This window comes from Rhea pennata, chromosome 1 (genome assembly GCF_028389875.1).
Source record: "Rhea pennata isolate bPtePen1 chromosome 1, bPtePen1.pri, whole genome shotgun sequence".
NCBI classification, from domain to species: Eukaryota; Metazoa; Chordata; class Aves; order Rheiformes; family Rheidae; genus Rhea; species Rhea pennata.
Window position 1 is genome coordinate 208,277,779 of NC_084663.1, and position 24,170 is coordinate 208,301,948.

Consider the following 24,170-nt stretch of genomic DNA (forward strand, 5'->3'; position numbering starts at 1 on the left):
ATTATCACCTGTTTTATGGTTGTCATTATTCACCACGCTTGCGCTTAGGGAATATGACTTGCAATTCTTTTTGTAGGTCTCTCTCGATTCAGGTCTGAGTGCAAGGAGGTGAGTTGTTTTGTGCTGAAGCCTACTTTAAAATTTCCAGTGAGAATTGTTAATCATCTTTTCCTACAGTAGGGCTGATAGTGTTAGACAAGCAATCCTGATATCTTTGTGAGTGCAAACAGCTAGAGATACCAGAAGTTTTAAGCTGATAATTTAATTTGGGGTTTCATTTATTTATTTACTTTTATTGTTTAAAACAAATTTCTTTACAAAAATCTCTTTTCAGAAATTTTCAGTGGAAGACTTTTGTTCCAAGTATTCAGCTTTTGGTTAAAGTGAGCTATTCAACCTGTCAAGGTCTTATTTCACTTACTCATTTTTTTAAAAAAGAAATGTTTTGCTTTTTGTCACTAAATACAATAAAAGGATACCTGCTGCTTTTTGCTCCTCTTCCCTTTGCCACATTGCAGGGTTTTTTTAAGTTGCTCACACTTAAGCTAGAATAATGAAAAGGAAGATTAAAATGTGGGAGGATGAGGGAATCAACATTTTTTTTTCACAAAGGGGGATGAGAGAGGAGGAGATAAAAGTCCTCAGGGGGATGAAGGACCAGAGATGAACTCACTGAACAAGCCAGATGGGGCTTTTTTTATGATCTGTGTGGGGCAAAAGGGGAATATGGAAAAGGAGAATTTCTTAAGTATACTCTGCAAATATATTATCTAGAGCCGTGCTGCCTACGTGACCTGGGGTCCCATTGTGCTAGCTGTTGTTAATCCACATAGTGAGAGACACCATGCCTACTTCCTAGCACTGCCAGGGGAGAGAAGCAGGAGATATGAAAGGGAAAGATGCAGATAACAGATGCAAGATCATGAGGTGCTTGGCCTTGGTTCTTTCAGGCAGAGGAACAACAACACAGAGCGTCAGTCCGTCAGTGTCGATGCAGAACTTCAGCAGGATCAGAATATCTGGCTTGCCTGGCTCAGGTCAGCTTGCACATCTTGCTGGATCTAGGCAACAATAACTATTTTATTTATGTATCTTCTTGGTCATTTTGTTATAAAACCTTGGTTTGCTAGGGGTGTCTGTAAAATACGTTCACCTTACTTAAATAATTCATCCCTTTCATTCTGTTAAGTGAAGCTATCTAAATTATGAGATAACAGGTTGCATTTCAATCACATTTTTCTCTTTGCTCTGTCAAACCTGCCTCTCATCAGCTACTGAAAAGACAGAATCATGAGCAAGCTGACATAATTAGACCTGCTTTGAGTAGAGATTTGGACTAGATGAGCTCCAGAGGTCCATTCCAAAACCTAAATTAGTCTGTTATTCTATGACATACTCATTTAACTGTGGGAGAATCTGCTTCAGTAAACCATATTACAGTATTTGGAGGTTTTACCTCTACTTCTGCTCTGGACACCTAGTGGAACAGCTTTGTCGTTGTGCTTCAAGCTGTGAGCTCGAGAGTCTAAAGACTATTTTAAATCTGGCTATTAAAAACAAATTGGTTTGTTTCTTTTTATTTAGCTCAGCATTAGTTGATACTTTCCTGATGTTTAAGGGATATAAAATTTAGGATTTTGATGTTCTATAATGTTTATTTTTCAAATGAGACCAAAATTAAACTATAACTTTTGGCAGAAGGTGTATTTATTTTTTATCTGTGCCAAGCAGAACTGTTGTTTCATTTTTCCTTCCTTATTCCTAAGTGCAGGGCTTTCAAAATTAAAAAATCTCTGCATCTACAGAGCATCTCTGAAGCCTTGAGAAGCAAGGACATCACTCTTTTTAGCTAGGTCTTCACAGATAACCCATTCTTGAGCTGCAAGAGGTGTTTTAACAGTTTGTTTTCACACAGGTCTGTGATTCATTTAAAACTTGAAGCCAGTGCTTGACCTGTTTTCCACTAGAAATATTTGGGCCATTGCTCAAGATCAGAGTCTATGTTCTTGGTATAGCACTATAGGGATGTGAAAAATGAATTCTGAGAATAGCATCTCTTGATACTGTTTTGTTTATGTTAAAGCCAGACAGACAGATAGCGACTGCTATTTCATTTCTCACAGGCACTGAGTTAAAGTGCTTACAGATAGCACTTTTACATTAAATTGCGTCCATTTTTTGCAACATTTTTTCAGACTCATTTATTTTAAAATGATTCATATGTAGGTGATTTCCTTGTTTCTCTAAAAGGCCATTAGGAAGACCTGTCAGCATATTTTAGAGATAGGAAAGAGAAAAAAGAACTGGACTTCCAGTATTTAGAGATCACCTGCCATCTGCAAAGGCTTAATTCATGGTAAGGTGCAAGTCTGGATATCAATTTGTGGTGCCTGAGCTCACTCAAAACCCCCCAAGTCAGTAGCTTAGAGATCAAGTCATGTAGCTGGAGTTCTGATGGATTCTGTACAATCTGGATTGCAATTTCAAGTCTAAATATGAGGAATATAGTATTGACTCCTTATAATTGTTTTTTCTACCAGGACTGTGACTCTGACTGCATAAAATGAGATCAGAAGGGCAAAAAATACAATTGTACATGGAGAACCCAGTTACCAACATATTGGTTCTTTGACATCTTGTGAAACATTTGCCCACAGATGCAACTTGGACGCACTATTAGTAGTTGTTTCATTCAGCATTTGACCAATGTGCTGCACAAAAGAAAATGCAATCCTTGACTTGGTACTAAGTAATGGGCCAGATCTGACTGAAAACTTTGCAGTTTTAAGTGCCACTCAGTGACTGCGAATATAGCAGCCCTATAGATATTGCAAAGGCCAAACATCTACCACAGCTGGGCTCAGCTGCTGAAAGGTTAACTATGTAAAAATGAGGAACTTTGATACAGGTCGAAAGGGACTTTTAAGAGGATTAAATCCTTACAGGAGATGCAGAGACTCTCAGCACTACCTCACTTAGAAGCTTATACATACACTTCATATGTGTCAGCTTTCAGGAAAAGTTTGGAAAACCTTTAAAGGGAACAGGTATCAGTAAACAGCAAAGTAAATCAATTCTTTAAAAGCTGGGAAGGCAGTTTTCAAAAAGCTGAAAATGCATTCAAAGGATGAATGAGTCCTAATCTTTGATAGATGAAATATAAAATATAATTTAGCAGGTCAAAAAGCAGGAGCAACTAGCTAAAAGACTCAAAACTAACGCTAAGTCTTTCAAATACATCAAGCCGGCCAGAAAGTCTGTAGGATCAGTTGATGATCACAGTTTAGAAAGAGCAATCAGAGATGACAGGCACCTCATTGCAGAGAAGCCAAATTAATTATTTGCATTGGTAAGCACTGTGGAAGAAATTTGTGAGACTGCCAAAAAGCTTTTTGGAGTGAACTCAGGACAGAATGTGTCTAAAGTTGAAGTAACTGTGGAAGAAGTTATGATCCAAATAAACACAATAAATGTTCACGGACCAAGGACTTGATGGTGTGCTCTAGGGGAGCTCATGGATGAAGTAGCTGCATTACAGCAGTGCGTATCTCCACTTAAAGCTTTGTCCACAGCTGAACACTAGGCAATGGAGGCCAACCTTAAGTTAAGAAAGATTCCACGGGAATATGGGGAACTACAGGCCTGAAACATCTGCACTGGCAAATTAGCAGAGACTATATAATCAAGAATGGAATGAGTAGATGTTTTGATAAATAAAATCTGCTTGGGAAGAATCTGTGTGGCTTCCGTAAAAGCTTCCATAAACCCTTTGGTTTGTAAATCTCTGAAGGGATCAACAAATATGTGGGTAATGTGGTTTGGTTGATATAGTTTATTCAGATTTTGAAAAGCTTTTCATGTAGCCCTCCCCAAAGGGTTTTTAGGAAATAGAGCAGCAGTGATATAAGAGGGAAAATCCTGGCATGGCTATATCATTAGTTAAAATAAAAGAAATAAAAGGTTGGAGTGAGTGGTGGAAAGTTGTCAGTGAAGTTCCAGAGAGGTCTGTTCTGACATCGAGCCTGTTCAGCTTGTTCATAAGGGACCTGAAAAAAGGGACACCCTGGAATAGGTCCAGAAAAGGGCAGCAGGGATGATCAAAAGTGAGGAATTGTTTCCATGTAAGGAACATTGGACCATATTAGGACTCTTCAATTTCGAAAATCATTAGTGGTATAGAAAAGAAGGATGAAGATGACTTTTATTTTCCCAGCACGTATGAAATGTAGAAAGTCATTTTCCTGGATTATCACCTGGAGGGTGGGGAAAAGTAAAACAAGTGATGAGTATATCACAAGTTTGCTATTACAGTTGTTCATTCTTTATCAAGTTCCTTATTACCTTAATTTTTAGGACCCAAACTTGGGATGCGGTGGGTTTATTTGCTTGATTTTGGTGTTTAAGGTTTTGTTTCCATTTTGGTTTTTTTTAAGTCCTGGTCATCTCCACCTTTAGCTGAATTCATGTTTGCTCCAGGTATCTAAAAATCAGACATAAAACATTTAAAAATGAGCACTCAGAATTACTGACAGTTTTCGAAATATGTGATCTAAATGTGTGGTAAGGATTTTGATGTCATAGCTAGTAAACTGAACTCAGACCTCCTGAGTACTGCTCCAAAACCAGAATGGCAAACTGGAGCATGTCAAAAGCCTGATGGAAGAGTTAAGAGGTGTTTCCGAGCAGTGACAAAAGGCTTACCCTGTTGCTGCCACAGATAATGTTCAGGAAGACCTTGCTCTCCAGAGCTTCTGATTCAATGCTTTCACCAGCTGAACATCTGGATATTAGTTCTTTTTATACACATTGTATCTAAACAAATAGATCCAGGTGAACTTGAATTTACCTGCCTGTGCTAGAAAACTGGCCAGAAATAATGTAGCTCCAGACTGGAAGTCTGAAGCCATAGTCATTTATTAAGTGGCTTACTGCTTAGTTTCCAGAGTGGAGCAGACTTGGATTCATCTAGACTGGAGCATGGGAGGAGCAGGTTTGTGCTCTTTCATGCAGACACACAGTACAGCCTATAGATCACTTGTAGTCTTCTAAAGGATATAATAAATCTGCCAGAACAGAAGGAAATGCTTAAGTGAGGAAAGGCATTTTCAAGTTTATTTGTATTGGGGGGAAAAAAATATTTAAAATGATTTTCATTCAGTGGATAAATAAGCAATCAAAAGATTAGAAGCAGCCAAAAATGCTTCAACATGCACTCTCTTTCAAGTTTACATTGTTCCCCTCCTGCATTGTACATATTTGTTTTCCATAAATGCACGTGAGATTTAGATCAACTAACCAACCTGGATCTGATATAAAGATACAAAACCTTTATAACAGCTGATTCTGAATCCTTATTTTCACTTAGCCTTATTTTACTCTGTTGTTATGTTATTTATTTCAGTGGAGTTGCCCCAGATACTGCTGATAAGTGATATGAGAACGAGACCCGATAATGAGAAGCAGGCCCACTGGCAAGGGAAGACTGTTCCCTTAACTGTTGCCAGAAGGAGAGCAGCACTCATTTCCAACCAAACTCAGCTGCTGCTGACATTTATTTACAAGAAGAATTTTTGCAGAAATATTGGGATTTATGCTGATCAAAGGGATTCCTGTAAGTCATATGGGCCAAAGTGTTAGGGCTGTTAACTTCTTCTCTGTGGATCACCTAAAGGGCTTACTTCATTAAATGGGAGTGGGCATTAAATCACTGTCACAAACACAAAATCTTACTGCGTTCATGTGTGATACAATTAAAGATTTCAGGCATTCAGATATGGACCAGCCCATGTTCTTTTGAATCACTGAACAGGAAATGCTGTTAGGCAAGATCTGGAACTTAACTAATGGATTTTGATGTATATATTGAAATGCTGAGCTAGATAGTGGAGTAGTTGCAAATGGTTGTGTTTAAGGACCATGAAAACCAGCTAAAACAAAAATTTTCAACCATCAGAATGGGAAGGTTACTCATATTTGACAAAGAAATGTTTGTCTTCCCCCAGGGCAGTGTGTTTGTAATTAAGATACAAGTAAAGACTCTTTGATAGACTTGGATCTCTGCAGCACATACCATGCTTTCAGACTGAATAATACAGGAATGGATATTTTCACAAGATGCCCAGGAAATAGTTCAAAATCCAGCTCACAGTTCTGAATGCCCAAACCTTGTTAAAATCTGTCCTTTGAATGACTGACTTCTTCCCAGGACATTTAGTTTATTGATACTAATTTTGGAATGATGGAATGAGACAGTATTTTCAGGGTCAGTGGCTGGTATACACTCCTGCTCTTTGCCTTCAGGCAATGGTTTATCATCAGCTAAGGAAACCTGAAAAAGTTTGTCTGTTGTCCCATCAGTCCTCAAGCCAGGAAGGAGTGTTTGCAGGAAGATATAAAACTGGTCTCCAGCTTCAGAGAACTACCCAGCTTATGTTTGAGAATATTTCTCACCTCATGCTGTTTAATGAATTGCTGTTCCCAAAGGCTGCCCTGCAACTATCAAGTCACTGGGAAATTGCTTTATTACCAGGCAAAATCTAAGGGTAAGAATTAGGCTTGGTCATTATCTTGATGGAATAAACTTACGATTGTAATACTTCGAACACACACAAAAAAATGAAAAGCATAAGAAAATGCAATTCTAGACAGTATTTAACAAACATCATTTTTTTTTTTTTTCCATCAGTGTCTCGGCTTACAGCAGCTGACTTTCCAGCCCACCAAAGACTGGTTTGCTGAAGAGCAACCTCTCTTCTTTCCATAGTCCGAGATAGCTGCAGTAACCTGCAGCCTCTCTGAGCGAGACTTTGCCTTCTTTAGCTGGATTGAGGTTTCCTCCTTTCTCTCTCCATCTTTTAGGCTTCTTTTTTTTTTTTTTTTTTTTTTTTTTCCCCAATATTTCTACATTAGGATTTGCATTAAATGCATCTCCAGAATGTCTCTCTTTTCCTCCCTTTGCATCTGGGCTCTGGGCTCTAATTTACAAATGCGGGACACTGCTCCTCCACATGACTTCTAGACTGGACTTCTCCCACCCTTGCCAACCTTTTGTAATTTATTGTATTCCCCACTGTGTTCCTCAGTTACAGAAAAACAGAATGGTTGAGGTTGGAAGGGACCTCTGGAGATCATCCATTAGCATTAGCATATCTTTTCTGGCTTTAAGCTGATTTTTCCTGTTTACAGCTTTCGTAAGACGCAGGATGTTTAAATGCACACATGCCTCTGGGTTTATCCTGTGGAGCTTGCTGCAAACATTTCACACTTTGCACACAATGTAGTAATGTAGAAGACAGATTTGGCATCAAGTGTTTTCCTAAATTACTCTCCCCATCTACCTACCTTCCTTTTTTTGTTAGTTTGTGGATTTTGCTATTACAGCAACCATGGATTGCTTTATTGCATCTGAATGTACTCTCCTTAAGGCATAAAAAGATCGTGTTCTGCCAACTCCACAATTCTTTTTCCTTTGAGGAAGAAAATACAGAATCTCAGTACGCACTATGAATGTTATTTTTGTAATACAGTGGCACTCAAAATCTCCAGGAAGGCAGTTCTTGTACAGAACTTTAAAATCTAGCCATTTTCACACTGTCACTCTAATATCTATACTAAGTCTTGTCTGTGGTTTTGTAGAATCATAGAATCAGTAAGGTTGGAAGGGACCTCTGGAGATCATCTAGTCCAACCTCCCTGCTCCGGAGGGGCACCTAGAGCATGTTAGACAGGGTTGCATCCAGGTGGGCCTTGAAGATCTCCAGAGAAGGAGATGCCACAACCTCTCTGGGCAACCTGTGCCAGTGCTCCGTCGCTCTCACAGGGAAGAAATTCCCCCTCACGTTCAGGTGGAACTTCCTGTGCTTCAATTTCTGCCCATTGCCTCTTGTCCTGTCACACAGGGCAACTGAAAAGAGTTTGTCGCCATCCCCTTGACACCCTCCCTTCAGGTACTTGTACACATTGATAAGATCCCCCTTCAGTCTTCTCTTCCCCAGGCTGAAGAGGCCCAGCTCTCGCAGCTGTTCCTCACAGGGCAGATGCTCCAGCCCTCTGATCATCTTTGTAGCCCTGTGCTGGACTCTCTCCAGTAGCTCCATGTCTCTCTTGTCCTGGGGAGCCCAAACCCAGACACAGAACTCGAGGCCTCCCCAGGATTGAGGAGAGGGGCAGGATCACCTCCCTCAACCTGCTGGCAACACTCTTCCTAATGCAGCCCAGGAGACCATTGGCTTTCTTGGCCACAAGTGCACATTGCTGCCTCATGCTCAACTTGTCATCCACCAGCACGCCCAGGTCTTTCTCTGCAGAGCTGCTCTCCACAAGGGCAGACATCAGCTTGTGCTGGTGCCTGGGGTTATTTCTCCCTAGGTGCAGGACTCTGCACTTGCCCTTGCTGAACCTCAGGAGGTTCCTCTCCGCCCAGCTCTCCACCCTCTCCAGGTCTCTCTGAATGGCAGCACAGCCCTCGGGTGTGTCAGCCACTCCTCCCGGCTTGGCATCATCAGCAAACTTGTGAGGAGGCACTCTCTCCCCTCATCCGGGTCATTGATGAAGAAGTTGAACAGGATGGGACCCAGTACTGAGCCCTGTGGGATGCCACTAGCCACAGACCTCCAACTAGACTCTGTGCCACTGATGACAATCCTCTGAGCTCTGCCTTTCAGCCAGTTCTCAATGCACCTCAGTGTCTACTCATCTAACCCACACTTCCTGAGCTTCTCTAGGAGGATGTGATGGGAGACAGTGTCAAAAGCCTTGCTGAAGTCAAGGTACTACACAACGTCCACTGCTCTCCCCTCATCTACCCAGCCAGTCATTCCATCCGAGAAGGCTGTCAGGTTGGTTAAGCAAGATTTCCCCTTGGTAAATCCCTGCTGGCTACTCCTGATCACCTTCTTTTCCTCCATATGTCTGGAGATGAGATCCAGAATGAGCTGTTCCATCCCCTTTGCAGGGATGGAGGTGAGGCTGACCAGCCTAGAGTTGCCTCAGTCCTCCTTCTTGCCCTTCTTGAAGACTGGAGTGACGGCTGGCTTTCTTCCTGTCCTCAGGCACCTCTCCAGTTCTCCAGGACCTTTCAAAGATGATGGAGGGCGGCCTGGCAGCAACACCTACCAGCTCCCTCAGTACCCATGGGTGCATCCCATCTGGGCCCATGGATTTGTGGATGTCTAGCCTGCCCAGAAGGTCTCTAATCCTATCCTCCTCAACCAAAGGAAAGTCTTCCCTTCTCTAGACTTTCTCCCTCACGTCCAGGCTGCAGGATTCCTGGGGGCTGCCCTTAGCAGTGAAGGCTGAGGCACAGAAGGCATTCAGTAATTCTGCCTTCTCCGTATCCCTTGTCACCAGGGCCTCCACCCCATTCAGGAGCGGGACCACATTTTCCCGAGTCTTCCTCTTGCTGCTGATGTATTTGAAGAAGCCCTTCCTGTTGTCCTTAACAGCTCTTGCCAAAAGAGATGCAGCAGATACAGTGAAAATACAGGAAAGAAAGATTTTATATAACCTTCTGCCAAAAGGTACTTGCTTATTCATCCTGATAAGCTGTACGAACCATAATGCTTTCCCTGCTGTATCTTCGAATGCTTCATGGCCTCTACTCTGAATCTAAACAAATAAATTTAAACTTAAACAGCCTTGTGAGTGAACTCAATTCCACCTTCCTGTCCAGAAAGCAAGGCCTTCCTTATTAGTAATTGCATATGAAACAACTGCAGTTTGTCTGGCCTACATTCTTTGTACCAGATCTTTGGGTTTTTTTATTATTGGACTAAAGGATGAAAAAATAGTAGCAGCTTTTTGGAGGGAAGAACAAAAACAACTTTCTTTAGAACCCCCTAGGTCAGATTCAACCAGGGCAGAATTTGGCACAGGAGAACACAGCTCTACTACCGATGGGGCTGGTTTTGTCCTGCCTGGAATTTGAGAAACAGGCTGCTTCTTGTGCTTTCTTCACTCTGCTGCTTATTAAGAATTTGACCTTTTGAGAGGTCAGTGTCTTCCTGCACCCCAGAGTCTCATAGGTGAACGGATGGTCTAGCTAAATCTTCAAATACAGCTTAGCCTTGGAGCTAATTTAAGGAGCAGCATCTTTTCTTCAGCTTGTGGTTGACTTGCTGCTGCTTCTCTGTGGCTTTCCTTGTTGCACCATCTTTCATTTTTGCAAGCGCTTTTTTTGAGACTCCTGCATTTGAGTCTGCTTTCAACGGTTAGGCATCTAGTTTGAGTTGAAATCCTTATGCTAGTTAGCCTCATTTCATTCAATGTTCTTCTGACAGTTATTTAATTTTTCCCATTGCTCTCTGCTAGGTGAGACATGGTCATTTGTTCATAGCTATAAGCTTTCCAACTAGTGCAGTAGTTTAAAACAAACGTATTTTTTCCTTAGAGGTTGCTCATGACCTGATGTCAATGTGAAAGATTTAAGAAAGACTGTTTTGGCTGGAATAGCAGGCTGTCAGCGCACATGCCTAAACTGATTGCCTGTTTGGGGGTTGCAATGGGATTTCTTCTATCAGGAGCTGCACGCAAAGAGCTAGGAGCGTTTCGGAAGGAGGGGAGCATTCACGTTCCTCTGAGACATCAGCTACCTGCGGTTGCTGTGACAGACATGCCAGCAGCAGTTTGATCCGGGACCATTTTGGCTCTGGCTTGTAGGCATGCATCTCTTTGACTCCTTGTTCCCGACAATATTTGTGAAACACAATGTTCAATTGTGTTTGTTCAATTCATACCTGATTTAAAGCCCCTTAGTTTTCTTTCTGGCTGGGTGAGTTGAGGGCACTGTGGTCTGTAGCTCCCCACAGTGGGAGATCTTTAGTAATACTTTAGGCCTGAGTGGGTTTGCAGGCTTGGGAGGGAGCTGGGGTTTTTGTTTTTTTAACCATCTCTGCACTTGGCCTATTTCACCCTTTGCAGGAGGTAAAATATGTCCCAAGTAATGAGATTTTTTTGTCAATTTGTCTGTGAGGTTCAAAGCAGCCGAAATGCTTGGTAGCTTTTGTCTCCTGTTTGGGAAAGAAAAATACAGCTCCCAAATTCCTGCTGTGCTGCCGGTGAGTGAAATCTGTCTTGAATTCCAGGAGTACTTCGATAAGGGCAAGGGGGGGAATGCCACTCATCTGCACAGAGGACAGGCACGCAGGCATCTGCAAGCCAAATAAAATCCTGAGTCATAAATAAGGAAGGAGGAACATCAAAACAGATTTTGACTCTCTTTGGGCCTCAACCCTAGGTTTGAGGGTCAGCTCAAATGAGATGGTCAACACTATTTTCAGGTTTGGATTGGCCTTTCTGGTGAGCAGTGTGTGCTCATGAGGGTGCCCAGAGGGACCCTCCAACTCTGCTAGTCCCTCTCAGGTAGACACTCAGCAGGCATAATATGCTGTATCCTCCTTGAGACTGGTTGTGAGTGTGCTGCGTCTCTGTGGGGAGGGAATTCCCGATACGGGAAAGCCTTTTGCTGCTTTTTGTTTCTCTGCTGCAGCAAACCAGCCTTTAGGACAAGCTCATCCTCTGAGATTAAAACTCAGCAAGGTCCCTGGTGCTTGTTGCAAAATATACTGATCATGGGTAGGACACTGGTGAGCAGCAGACCATCTTTCCAATCACTTGGGACTATCTTGTGGAGCTGGGTCACCTGGGGGAGAATGAGCTACTCACTGCTGTTGACAGGCTGCATTGAGCTGGGGAGTCAGTTGTTTCAGTAAATTCCCCACCTCGGTCTAACTTCTTCCAGGCTGAAGTACTTTCGTGGTCCATGGACCCATTATGAGTGGGTGTTGCATGAAAGGAGACAATCCTATGTCCATATTCCAGTCTTGTGCTGGCTCTTCAGGCTGAGAGGCCTGAATACATCCATGAGGAATATCAGAGGATATTCTTCCTGATCTTCACCCCATTATGTTCCTGTGGATTATGTATTTACTTTTTCATGTCTGTATGTGTGGATAATGCTTTAAAGTGGGACTGTTTTTTAAAAAGTCTGATATATTTCTTATATTCGTGCTAATGAGCTTAGTTTTTGCATGTGTGTGTGTATTTGCTGTCGCTTGGCATATTTGCATTTTACTCAGCTGAAATAACAAGCAGCTACAGTAGTCAATCCTTTGTTCATAATCTGTTTTTATTCCAGTTCAGTGTCTTGCTCGCGTGCCCCAGCACTGGGATTACAGCCCTCAGTCCCTTCCTGTGCCGTGCGAATAACTAGGATCTTCTAGCCAAGAGGGCAGGAGACAGCCAGGAGAGGTCTCTGCAAGGGAAAAGGGAGATTTCTATATGGAAAATGTGAGAACTAGTGCACTAGTTTAACATCGAAGCCTTTGAACTATACAAGCAACGAGAAAATTGGAGTAGTGTGAAAACACTCAGACTCCCCCCCCCCCAACACACTGGAACTTTCAGGAGTGGACAAATTTCTATAGGTTTTTAGGTTTTATAAAATTCTCTAGACCTTGTACCCTACATATTTAAAAAAAAAAATCAAGTGAGACTGGTTTTTGTTTGATTTTTCTTTGTTGCCCAAACTTGTTCTTTGTGTCCGTGTCTGGTATAGTAGAAGAGTACTTTAAGACATGTTCTGCCATGAGCACTTACCGCGTGCTGACTCCTCACAAGAAGATGACAACTTTCAATATTGAGATAAATAAAGCAGACCATTCCTGTTAGGCTATTGTTTCAGGACTGTTGCAAACATATGCAGGTGATGTGTACCTAAAGTCATGCTTTCATTTTTTTCCTTGTGCCCATAGATATGCAAGGGCAGAGGGGACAGTCTTTCATGAGTTCCTCATTGTGGCACTAGGAATAACCCTATAGTATCTTTTCCTCAGGTCAGTCTTTGCCTGGAATGGCCTAAGCATTTATTTTGATAACATTTCTGAGTGTTTAATTCAGCTTTGATTTCTGTCTCATGTTCTTTCCATAAAAACCATAAACTGAAGGATACATAACCACCACATGTCCTTATCTACTGATTACATAAAATGTATTATAGCCTGCTATAGATATTGCTGTTTTACACCATGTGACAACTTCTAAAAAGGAGATCAAGAGCTCTAGATGGTTTTAAAAATGTAATTAAAGGAATGCTACTCAACCTGTTTCTCTATAGTCATTTTAAAGCAGCATAACCAGGAGTAGTTTATCAGCCGCACAGTGATTAGAATTCACACGCTTAGGATTTTTTACCTTCAGTATTTCATGGAAGGATTTCAAAAAGCATTATGACTTATAACCAACCATAAAAGGAGTGTAAAGATTTAATTTTTAAATCTACCATCATTGCTTCTGCATAATTCAACAGTGCCTCCTTTCACTACAGCTGAGATGTGGCCCACAGGCACTTAAAAAATGATCCTTTCCAGGCAGGTTGTGACACAGATCTAGATTACAGCTCTAATTCTTGCCACCGTTTTCTGGAGTTGTTAAAGCCAAAAGCCAGCACATTGGAAGCTGCTGATCTGCTACGTATGCAGGTTGGTAAGGGCTTTTCCTTTAAAGAGTGTTCATGCATAACTGAGCGTCCAGCCGTTCTTGTTTCGTGAACTCACTGCTATAATGGAGAGCTGCAATAACGTCTTTGCAAGCAGATTTGCACAGATACACCCAGAACAAACATTTCCCGTCATTTTTTATCTTCTTTGTTAGATACAAACACAAATGTCTCCAGGGACAATCAAATGGGAACACTTTGAAATGAACCCAAGTAGTGATCCTATATTAACATGCAGGATTCCATTCTATTTTTCTAATTAAACTCAATTGTATCCTCCAACCTGCATTTTAAATGCTGAATATTTAGTGAGATTCATACTTCCCCCCCCCCCCCCCCGGCTCCTTTCAGGCTTTGTACACCATGTGAATGGCTCCATTAGGGAAATGTGAAAGCACTGGACTATGCATTGACTTGCTACTTTGACATTCCAGGGGAGATGCTACTAAGCTGTAAATTACAGAATTGGACATCACTGATTTGAATTCAGATCAGTTTGGTCAGAAAAGCTGATTTAGCTCTTTGACCTGCCCTGACCCATTTCTGTCCTTTGTTTAGTAAGGTACCTGATCAGTTTGCAAATTTTTTCCTACTCCACTGTGCACAGAAATCTAGTATTCAAACTTTGTAGCCCATATCTCACGCTGATTGATTAAAAATCTTCTTGTGCCTCATCATAATAAGAAGTTTCTAAAGGTATTTATTTCTGACTTTTTTTTTCCCAGCACATCACAGTTTCAGAAGTTTGATTGCAAAACATACTGTTGAATTAAAAACCCATGATATTGTTGGATATTGAAGCCAACATTTAATACAAGGGTTAAAATAATATTTACGGTTATGTGAGATGTGGTTGGAAAGCTCGAGGGTTACAAACCTGCATTCCAGGAGGAGGTATAATACTCTGCTTGAATCATGGTCTATCCCAGGGCTTTCCTCGCTGTGCTAGAGCCAACCACTGAGGAGGCAACAACAGCAGCCCTGGGACAGAGGTAGAGGTGGAGAGGAGATGAGGTGAGGAACATCATCCATTTTCTCAAGTGAGATTTGGTTACAGAAAGAGTGGGAACAACTGATGGGGCATTGCGGTGGTTTAGGGATGTAAGAGACCTGCATTAGTTCCCTTGATTTTCCCATTGGCTATTGAGTGACTTAGGGCACTGCAGAATAACAACAGACGGAGATCCTTCTTTTCCATTTCCATATGCTGAGTCCGTTGAAGCCTCAGCTAGTACACATGTAGATGCAGATAAACCCCAGGAGACTCTCTGGATGCAAAGGGTATTTCAGTCTTGCCCATTTTTTCAAATAGCTGCTGCTGGCCGTCGTCAGAGCCGAGAAGCCAGGTTGGACGGGTCCCTGAATTGACACTGTCCCTGTCCCTCCTGTGCAGCTGCGCCTGCCCAGCTGCCAGCTCATCACCTTCCTACCCATACTTCTTGCCTTTTCCTCAGCTCCTGTAGGAGACATCCCCATCTGCTACCTTGCTCAGCTCTTCAGAAACGGGAGGCGGATGCCTGGCTTTGCCCTGGGGAGCGCTCACCTGCCTGGGGAAGAGCTCAGCAGAGATGGTCTCCTCTGGCTGCTGCTGGACCATTCCTGTGGCTGCAGGGGATGACGAGTAAAGGCCCTTTGCACCAACCTGCTCCAAGCTCCGTGGCTTGCTTATTGAAGCTCATGCAAATAGTTAGGGATAATGCAGCTGGATCATTTGTCTCACGTGTCTGTTTGCTGTTCTCTTTCCTTTTGGAGAAGCTAGGAGTAAAAGAAAAATACAACTAAACTTTTTTTTTTTTCTTTTTCAAGTCCTGTGGGGAAGCAGAAGAAATCTTCCTGGTTATCTCTCTTCTCCCTGTTTACCACTAGGTTATTGCCCAAGTCTGGAAGAGGAGAGACCTTCCCTAGCGTGAATTGTGGTGTTTTTCCTCCCTGACTGTAGATTAGAAGATGAGGAAAAATATACACCTCCCCTATAGCAAATCATGAATATGAGGATACTCTGCTTGATATTGGGTTGTAGGTCGGCTGCTGCAGTGTCATAAAAAGCCTGAGAACCAGTCAGGTAAAGCTGATATAAAAGGCTTTATTGATGGGGAGGGAAGCTTGCACTCAGGCCCTGTATATCTCTTTTCCTTTCCACTTCAGTACAGGGGATTTGCAGGAGAACTCTGAAAGTCATGGAGCTGCTGAGACTTTGCAATGAGAAAAAAGCTCCTTTAGCTGACTGAAGTGACCATGCTAGCTTGTGCTGAAGGCTGGGCTAGGCGTCAGCTGGCTCCAAACGTGGGATGGCATGCACTTTTGCCTGCAAGCCTGAGCTGCCCTGGCTTATTTCAGCAACAGATGAGAAATGCGTTTGGAGAAGAAAAGTAGTGTAAGACAAAAGCGAACTACCTGGACACCTTACACAAAGCTGTGGTGTAGGTGCAGTGTGAAGAAATAATAATTCAAGAGTGGTGTTACTGCAACGTAGTAACAGCTATGCCTCAAGTTAAAAAAAATGGGGAGAAAAGTAGGGTCAAATCTGAGGACAGAGGAAGAAATACACTGTGTTCCCTTAATTCGTTTTTGCATTGTTTTATGGTTTTAGAGGCATTTTTTACACCTAATTTCTGCAATTTATATTGGCCATGGCCCAAAATATAAGACAAATGACTTGTTTCATTTCCATTTTCTAATCCGGCCTTATTCCCCCCGAGAAACAGTGCAGAGGTGCTCTGACAATAGCTTCTGAGCTAAATCTCATTCTGATGGGAACCTGCTGCTATTTGAATCATCCGGTATCATTTCAGGGCTCCTGAACCGTGAGGGTTAGCAAACACATCTGGCAGCGGCAGCTGTAGTAGCTACTTTTTGTTCATTTGAACAACTTGCGCTTTGCATGTTCTAGAGAGAATATGAAGAAATAGTTGGATAAAATGACTCCATTGGTGTGTTATCTCCCCATTCCCACTGAGTGCTTCTGTCTCCAAGAGCTCATGAGCTGGGGAAGTTTAAGTAGTTTGCGTGTGTTAGACACTGATGGCTGCTGCTGCTTGCAGTCAGGTGAATGCTGTTGGCACTTAAGGCAATGGTTCCTCCTTCCAGAATTTAGAGTAAAAGTAAAAGTTTGTCCCAGCATGCTCTCATGCACTTTGCTGTTTTAAAAGACAGAAATTTAGAAATCACTCCTCTAAGCTGGCTGTTAGAGATTTGAATGCCAGAAGTGATATAAAAGAAGTCTCTCTCCTTCTGTGTTCTTTACTGCTTTCTGAATATTGTAGGCTCTGATTTGGCAGTGACTTCAAAGAAAATTTAAGCAACTAAACACGACATTTGCTCATTACACTTGCAGATGACAGCAAGCTGGAGGGCTGGCAGGAACCCTGGAGGACAGAACTAGAATTCAGAATGATCTGCACAAACCAGAGAAGTGACATGAAAAAAGCCTACATGCAAGGTTGATTTACAGTAATCAACACTGCAAACAGAGGATGGGGGGAGAAACCCAGCAGTTCTGCACGAAAGGATTTGGAGGGGGTGGAGGGGATGAATCTCAAACCATACACAAGATAGCAATGTCATACTGCTGTGAAAAAAAGGGAGTTGTCGTACTAGGATGTATAAACTGGAGTGTTGTTTTCAAGATGTGTTAAGTAAAACTCCTCTGCTTGACCTGTTTAGATGAGCTGGACGTCATGCCGCAACCGGAGCACTGTGCTTCCAAAATGATAAGGACCTACTGGCTAGAGGTTCAGAGGGTGCCGTGACAGTAGTTTTCAAATGTATAAAATGTAGTAGCAATGTGGAGAGATAACAGTAGCTCTCCGTAGCTGTGAGAAACGTGAAGCTGTGAGAGACATGCAGCTCTCAATGCAGTGAGCTTCGTTACAGTGAGGGTCAGACAAAAGGAAGGTCTTCCCAAAGTAACTGAACACAGGCAATGTGGAATCTCTTAACATGGGAAATTACTAGGCCTGGAGATGTCAGGAGAGACTTAGGTGTAGCTCTTGCCTTTTGGTAGGGGGATGAACTAAATGCCCCTTTCATGCCTGTTACAAAACTTTTTTTCTCTGATTTGGGGATCGAAGGAATAACTTTCTAGCTGAGCCCAAAGAGTAAGTTCAGTATGGGATATTTCGATGGAGACTTGAGTGAGTGGGAAGGAAATGAATCCTCCCCAGGGTCACTTGATGGGGACTGTGACCTCTTCAACTAGACCAACAATCTGTGCATTTCTTTCTCCCCACCCTAGAAGAAGAACTCATAGGGACAAGCAGCCTTAGGCAAAAAAATTTTGCACATGGTTGCAAAATGGTGCAAAGATCTCCATCCAAATATATTTCCTACTTTGTGCCAACACATGAAGACATCATGTGTGCTATGCTAGCAGGGCACTGACAGGGAGAGAGGAGCTGGTTTTGCACTTGAAGCATTCAGCTGGGGTAAAAATTTGCAAAGGGAATTCAGTTTCATTCAGGTAGCAAGTTCAGTTGGAAGTACAAGATCTACAGAGGCTGCTATTGTCTGTGGATTTGTGTTTCCTTCTGCAAGCAAACTCTGAGATGAGAATGATGTAAATGCAGCACCCAGAACAGCAAACTCCCATTAATTTATTTTCAAAATCTTTCTTGTTAAATCTACTACCTGTGCTGTGTAAGCAGCTCTGGGCATGTGCTTTATCCCTCCTTTCATGCAACAAACAAGGTTTTTAACCGAGGAGAAATTTCAAATTGGGCGAGAGTTTATTTTAACGAACAAAATCACTATTTATTTAGAAAATGCAGCTATTTGGGTTTGCACTGTACAGAGTAAGACAGTAAATGCACTTTGTTATTTCTCTGTCACTTCTATTTCCAGAAAAATAAAAGACCAAGATGTTATGGGATTTATTTTGGTAGATTTGACAGCTGCACTGACTTACTAGGATTGAAGGAGCAAAATAATATCAGAAAGCTCAGTCTCAAACAAAAACAAAGAAATATCTAGGAAAAAAAAGTTACTAATAGTTCCAACATGATGCCTTTGCAGTATGTATAGGCTTAAGCACAGTCCAAGAAGCTTTAAAGCCCTAAATTAATTCAGACATGTTCGTATGAAGTGGATAATGTGCCTTAATTATAAACAAAATTGATGAGGGAAGAGTCCTGGCATTTTTTTTAGCGCTAAACTTGCTTTTATTGAAGCCCCTCAAAGTTTTGCTGCCAGCTTCAGTAAGGTCAGATATCATCCTTTGGAAATGATCCTTCATATGACTAGAAATAGACTGAGGTTTTATAAGGGTGGATGGAATTCGTATCCACTTTCTGTGAATTTTCCAGGTTAGCATTGGGAGTTAAGTTATGCAAATAAATTAAAAGAAATAGGAAAAAACATGCCTGTGTGCGCCTGCATGTGGTTTTAAGAAACATGTTGAATATATTAACACTGGTTGAGAGTGGAGGGAATTCATAAAACATTTTACATTCTATTAATTCCTGAGCTACGCAACAGATGTAAGAGTAAACCAAGTGGCACTGGTACGAAAAGCTCTTTGCAGAGCTCAGTGGACATCTGGCTGTAGTTAAGGCATACTTTTTTTAATAAAGGATGAATACCCTTTTAAAATATGCAGTCCTTCAGGTTCTGAATTGAGAAGGGCCTACGTTAGTCAAGGGATCTATGAACAGAGATAGGTGCTTTAGGGGAAAGCGTTCAATAACTTGCATGTTACGAACTTTCCTATTATTTTGGCCTGAATCTAAGAAATTGCAATGATGAGCTCCCAGAAGTCCAGGCAATCTCTTCCCTTGATGGCCGTCACTCTGTCTACTGCCGTGATGTTAGCTGAATGAGGATGGTGGCACAACTTACGACCTTGGTCCAGTTCCCATAGGAGCATTGCGGTACTGCTGCTAATATAGATGTTGCTTCATTTGTAAGCTGCATGTGGAGGCCGGTACAGGGAGCTGTAGTTTTTGAGCATAGCAGACCAACTGGGGTAGGGAGAGGCAGGATGTTGGCAGGATGGAGTGACCTAGCTTGGATTATTGCAACTCTCACTATATCTGTCCTGAGGGCCGTTCACTAGCAGAGGGTGGGACCAGGGTGAACCAAATCCTTTCATACCGCCTAAGTCAGTTGCCGCCTGCATAAATCCTTAGCTTCAGATGTGGAGAGCAGATACCTTTCTCTGTTCACAAACAGGGAAGCTGAGCCTAACCCTAATGTCTCCCCTCGAGGAGGACAGTGCTCCCTAACCATCAGCTTTCCTGTGTGTGTGCAAGGAGTGTCATAAGGCTGATCTCTTCCTGCTTGCTTTCTGCTGCTTCCGCAGCCACAGCTCCCTGCCCGTGCTAGAGGAGCGGGGGTGCTGTCCTGGGGCAAGCTGCCTGCCTCCTTCCATGGAAGGGTAGATGCCAAGGAGATGTTTGGGGAATGAAACAAGCGTCTGGTCTTTGATCATATGGGTTAGAAGCATAAACTAGTAATTTTAAGTTCCTCAGCCTCCAGGCATCTACTAGCAGCTCCTCAGCAGGGTTTTCAAAAGCTAGGAATCTTATTTATTTTAAAGGAGCAGAAGAACTTGAGAGAAAAAGTGAGTGAGCAAGACCTTGTACCTTGTGGTTGTTTTAAGGCTAATAAAAGCTCTTCACATCAAATGTTCAGCCTGATTCCATGGGAGAGGGGCTGGGAACTCCCAGGGTGTTTTCGTTCCATTGGCTCTATTTTACCCTTTCTGTGGTTTTACTGTGTTTGGATACGTGTTTCTCTCTTTCTCCCATTTGCAGCTGAACTTTGCCCTTAGGAAAGCCATAAATTCTTTGCATCACAGTTTTTTGGGGGTTTTTGTTTGTTTGTTTGTTTCAAAGGACATGGCTGTGACATCAGAAATTTAAGGTAGTGGACCAGTTACTGGTTATGTGAGAATTTCTTCTTTAATAAAAGTTCTTTAATGAAAGTTCAGATGCAGCATTTCTCTTTGCTCTAAATAACTCTGGGACGCATGCTGTTTACTCTTGCTGAAAACAGCGTTTCTAGTGACCTTTCCTTAGGAAAAGCTCGAAACCAGTATTTTATACACTTCTTCCTATCCCATTGTCAGTCATTTCAGCAGTTAATTGAAAACCTGACATCCTTTTCCTTCTATGGATATTCCTTTCTACTCCTCCTTCTCATCCCATTTTCCCTTTTCTTGGCTGGAGGATCTTCTTGATGGGAGATCTTCTGTCATTTGTCCTTTCTCCTTCTTTTTCTTTAATCTTTGAGAGCTCTTAACCGTAACTACAAATACAACTACTGTCTCTATGTATATATTCTAGAGTTGTATTTCTCCACACTGGAATGTCTCCCTTTCTCTCCAGACTGTAATTCTGGCGTAATTCAGATACAGTCTTACCTTATATCTCATCAGGGATATGTATATACTAGCACAATCTGTGTGTACCTGGGATGGAGAGCTTCACCTTTTGTTCCCCCCATGTCTCTTCTGGACCATTGTATGCACCAGCAACCTTCCTGGTGCTTAACTCATAACCTGGATCTCTGTAAGGATTGCAGTCAGTATGTTTGCTTGTCGGTTGGCGTTTTGCTTGACATCTCTAATGTATGGTCTAAAGTTTCATCTAGGCTTTTGTTATTCTGTATCCCAATTACTTTTCTCTGGCTTAAGGTGAAGCAGCTCTGCCTTGTTACCAGCCTTTCCTACTGTTGCTTTTCTTTCTGCCCTCTTTTGTAGTAGACCAAACCTAAGATCTTTGTGCTGTAAGAGCCCTGCACAGGCAATCCTAGCTGCATGGCTGCTTTTAGTTATTGTCAGGTTGTTGACTCCCACTTCAAAGCAGCCTGCAACATGACACTCCATCGTTCTTTTGTTACGTTTTCTGTTTTATGTCTGGATTCCTCCCCATATTGGAAAGAACTTCCATTTGAATAAGGCCAAATCTACTACAATATCAGCTTTTCAGAAACAACTACCGTACCAAGTTAAACTACTGATACATCAAAATCACCACTTGTCTTGCAGCAACATATTTGTGCTGCCGTGCTTGCCTGTACCAGTTGGCACTTCTTAGGCTTTATAAGCTATTTAGGGCAGATAATTGGTCTGTTATTACCACCTAGAGGACAACAGCTCCGGAGCTCAGCAGGTGAGACATTCTGGGATACTATTCTTACTCCCCCCAAAAAAAATGAAGTTTGCAGAGTATTTGGTAGACCACATCTACTTACCTCTGAGCCCTGGCCTTTCGGAGTCTTTCTTTAACCTTTTGTCAAAGATGAAAACAATGAATTAATTCCTTTCTCATTTTTAGGGGAAATGCAGTAAAACTGTAGTCTGTGATCTCCCTAAAGAACTGCGCTGGCAGGAGCACGCTTAGCGTGTGCTTCTTAGCTCTTCCTGTAATGCTGAAACTAAACATCCATGTTTGGCTGTAGTTCTTCTGCAGTCTGGAAAAACTTCCTTTTGATGCAGTAAAACGGAAAACCCATTGCATGCTTCAGCCGCAGACCAATAAATTGAACTTGTGAACTTTGCATGGCAGTGGTGTTGGAAAGCTGAAATGTCTTAGTGTTCACAGTAAAATGCATATGGAAAGTGAGCTATTGGGGGAATTCAGATCTATTTACATGGATTTACAACATGTTAGAGTCATAGGATTGGTATGTATTCACAGAATTTATGAATGAATGTAATAAGACTGGAGCGCAGCCTCCCTGAAGATGGAATATCAGTTTAAGCCCTTTACACCCTTTAGTATAGTGCCATCCCTAAACATCTCCTTAAACCTTTCTGAACCATGTTATCCTCAGTCTCTGTTTGATACATAGAGTATTTCAGACAGTGCAGCTACATCAGGTGAAGGGGAGAGACAAACAGGATACACAGTGTGGTAAGAGTGTTGGCAGACACCTTACTGGGGTTCCTCTGCAGTGGAGACATTACACTAGAGGTAGTTCTCCAGCCTTATCGTGTAATCACTGGGAATAAATAAGCACCTATGAGGTACAACCGTCCGAGCTAATTGGAAAATCTGAATTTGAGATACATCAGAGTATTGCCTCTGTTAGCCTTTTTTTTCCAGTTGTGAGAAATGATATTGCTGTTCCCAAACCTTAGCTTTACTTAGATACCTGTTAGGAGCTCTCTGGTGACACATGAGTCTTAACCCTGATGGAGCATCCTGTGTGTGGAGGCATGTGAGACATTAATGCGGGCTGAGCCTTAGCCACCAGACAAGAAGAATATAGGGAAAGAATCTCTCTTTTATGAAGAGTGTCTTTGATTAAGTAGTGCTTTACACAAATTCTACAGGACAGGAAGAATTTAGGGCTTTTTTGAGGTCATCTAAGAAGAGTCACCACATCATAGCAATGCGTAGGTTGTCCATGTTGTTTACTTTAGAGGTACATAATTGATAAAAGTAATGTCTTTAGGGATTCAGATATCTCGTTTCTGAGGATTTAAGTATGCTATGCATGGAACATTAACTGTTTTAAAATTTGCTTATCCTGTTGTTTTTTAATGTCTTTATTTTATTTCTACTGCCTCCCAGTACAAATAGATGATTTATAGCATCATGATTTAAGCTATCTGGGCAGGGTGCTGGACCATGTTTTCTAGGTGATCCTGTCTGAGCAGAGTGCTTGGACTAGATGACCTCTAAAGGTCCCTTCCAACCTCAACCATTCTGTGATCTATAGTGTTATAACTAAGTAGATCTTGTCAGCAAAAACATACATAGCAATATTCTGTGGAAGGAGGCCCATTCCAGGTAAATGCCATGAAATTACTTTCTAGGCACATGATCACATCTCCGTTAAAGAAATACAAGCTGTTTCTAGCCCCAGAATTTTCCCCTGAGAATCTTCCCCTAATAACACCAATCAATGGTGTGATTCAGTTCTTGGAGTCTGAGCATGGAAAGTCATTGGCCTTGCACAATTATTTTTTGTGGTCTTTTCCTTCTGAATTTTCCTAGGATAAGTTTGATTAGAATATTGGGGAGCAGTTAAGGCTGGTCTACTGCTGTTGCCATTAGGTGAGTAATACAAATATAAAAAGGAAAAATCTAATACAGAGTCATTTTTAATTCTCTATTTTGCTTTTTGTGGTTCACCTGAGTAATCCTGAGGGCAACTGTGGCATATTAGGTAGCTAGTGATCAACTAAATTATTCTGACTGTGTACCTCCTGTGGCTGGTAGTGTAGCCCAGTTACGTGAAACAAGGCAGAAATTGGAGTGTCTCTTGCTTGGTGATTCTTGTTTTTACAGAGAACAACATGCTCTCTTTTCCCCTCTACTGTGCAGATCCATAGTGTCTGTTCGATAGATACACATTTCCTCTGCGGAAACATTCCTTGGCTGTCTGCTATGCTATTGCATGATTTTCCTGCTTAGCCACTCTTTCCCCAGCAGGCTCAGTTATTGCCAAACCTGGCAGTGTGAACTTCTCTAATTTGCACCACATGCTCAGCTGGGTATTATGCAGCCCGTTAGGAGCAGCACTGATTTTCTGTACAGACATTTCAATGGAGCCGTAGGCAATAAATCAGTGTCCTATCGCGAGGGAGTTTTCTCCATGTCACTCATAATAAGAATTCAGGCAAAGATCGTAGAATCATAGAGATCCTCTGTGTTTTACCTCTGAGAGGCATGCCATCCTCAAAAAAAACTACTTGCACAGAAGTATTACTTTAACATAACAGTATTTTGGA

At 42.0% G+C, this 24,170-nt stretch overlaps 1 protein-coding gene across 1 annotated transcript in view; it reads left to right on the forward strand.

The window, feature by feature from the left end:
• Positions 1-998: 998 nt before the first annotated feature.
• ME3 (malic enzyme 3) overlaps positions 999-24,170 on the forward strand; it is a 99,249-nt gene continuing 76,077 nt past the window's right edge. The window contains exon 1 of the mRNA XM_062567357.1: positions 999-1,037. The gene's annotated coding sequence lies outside the window, so the exon portion shown is untranslated. The remainder of the gene's footprint in view (positions 1,038-24,170) is intronic.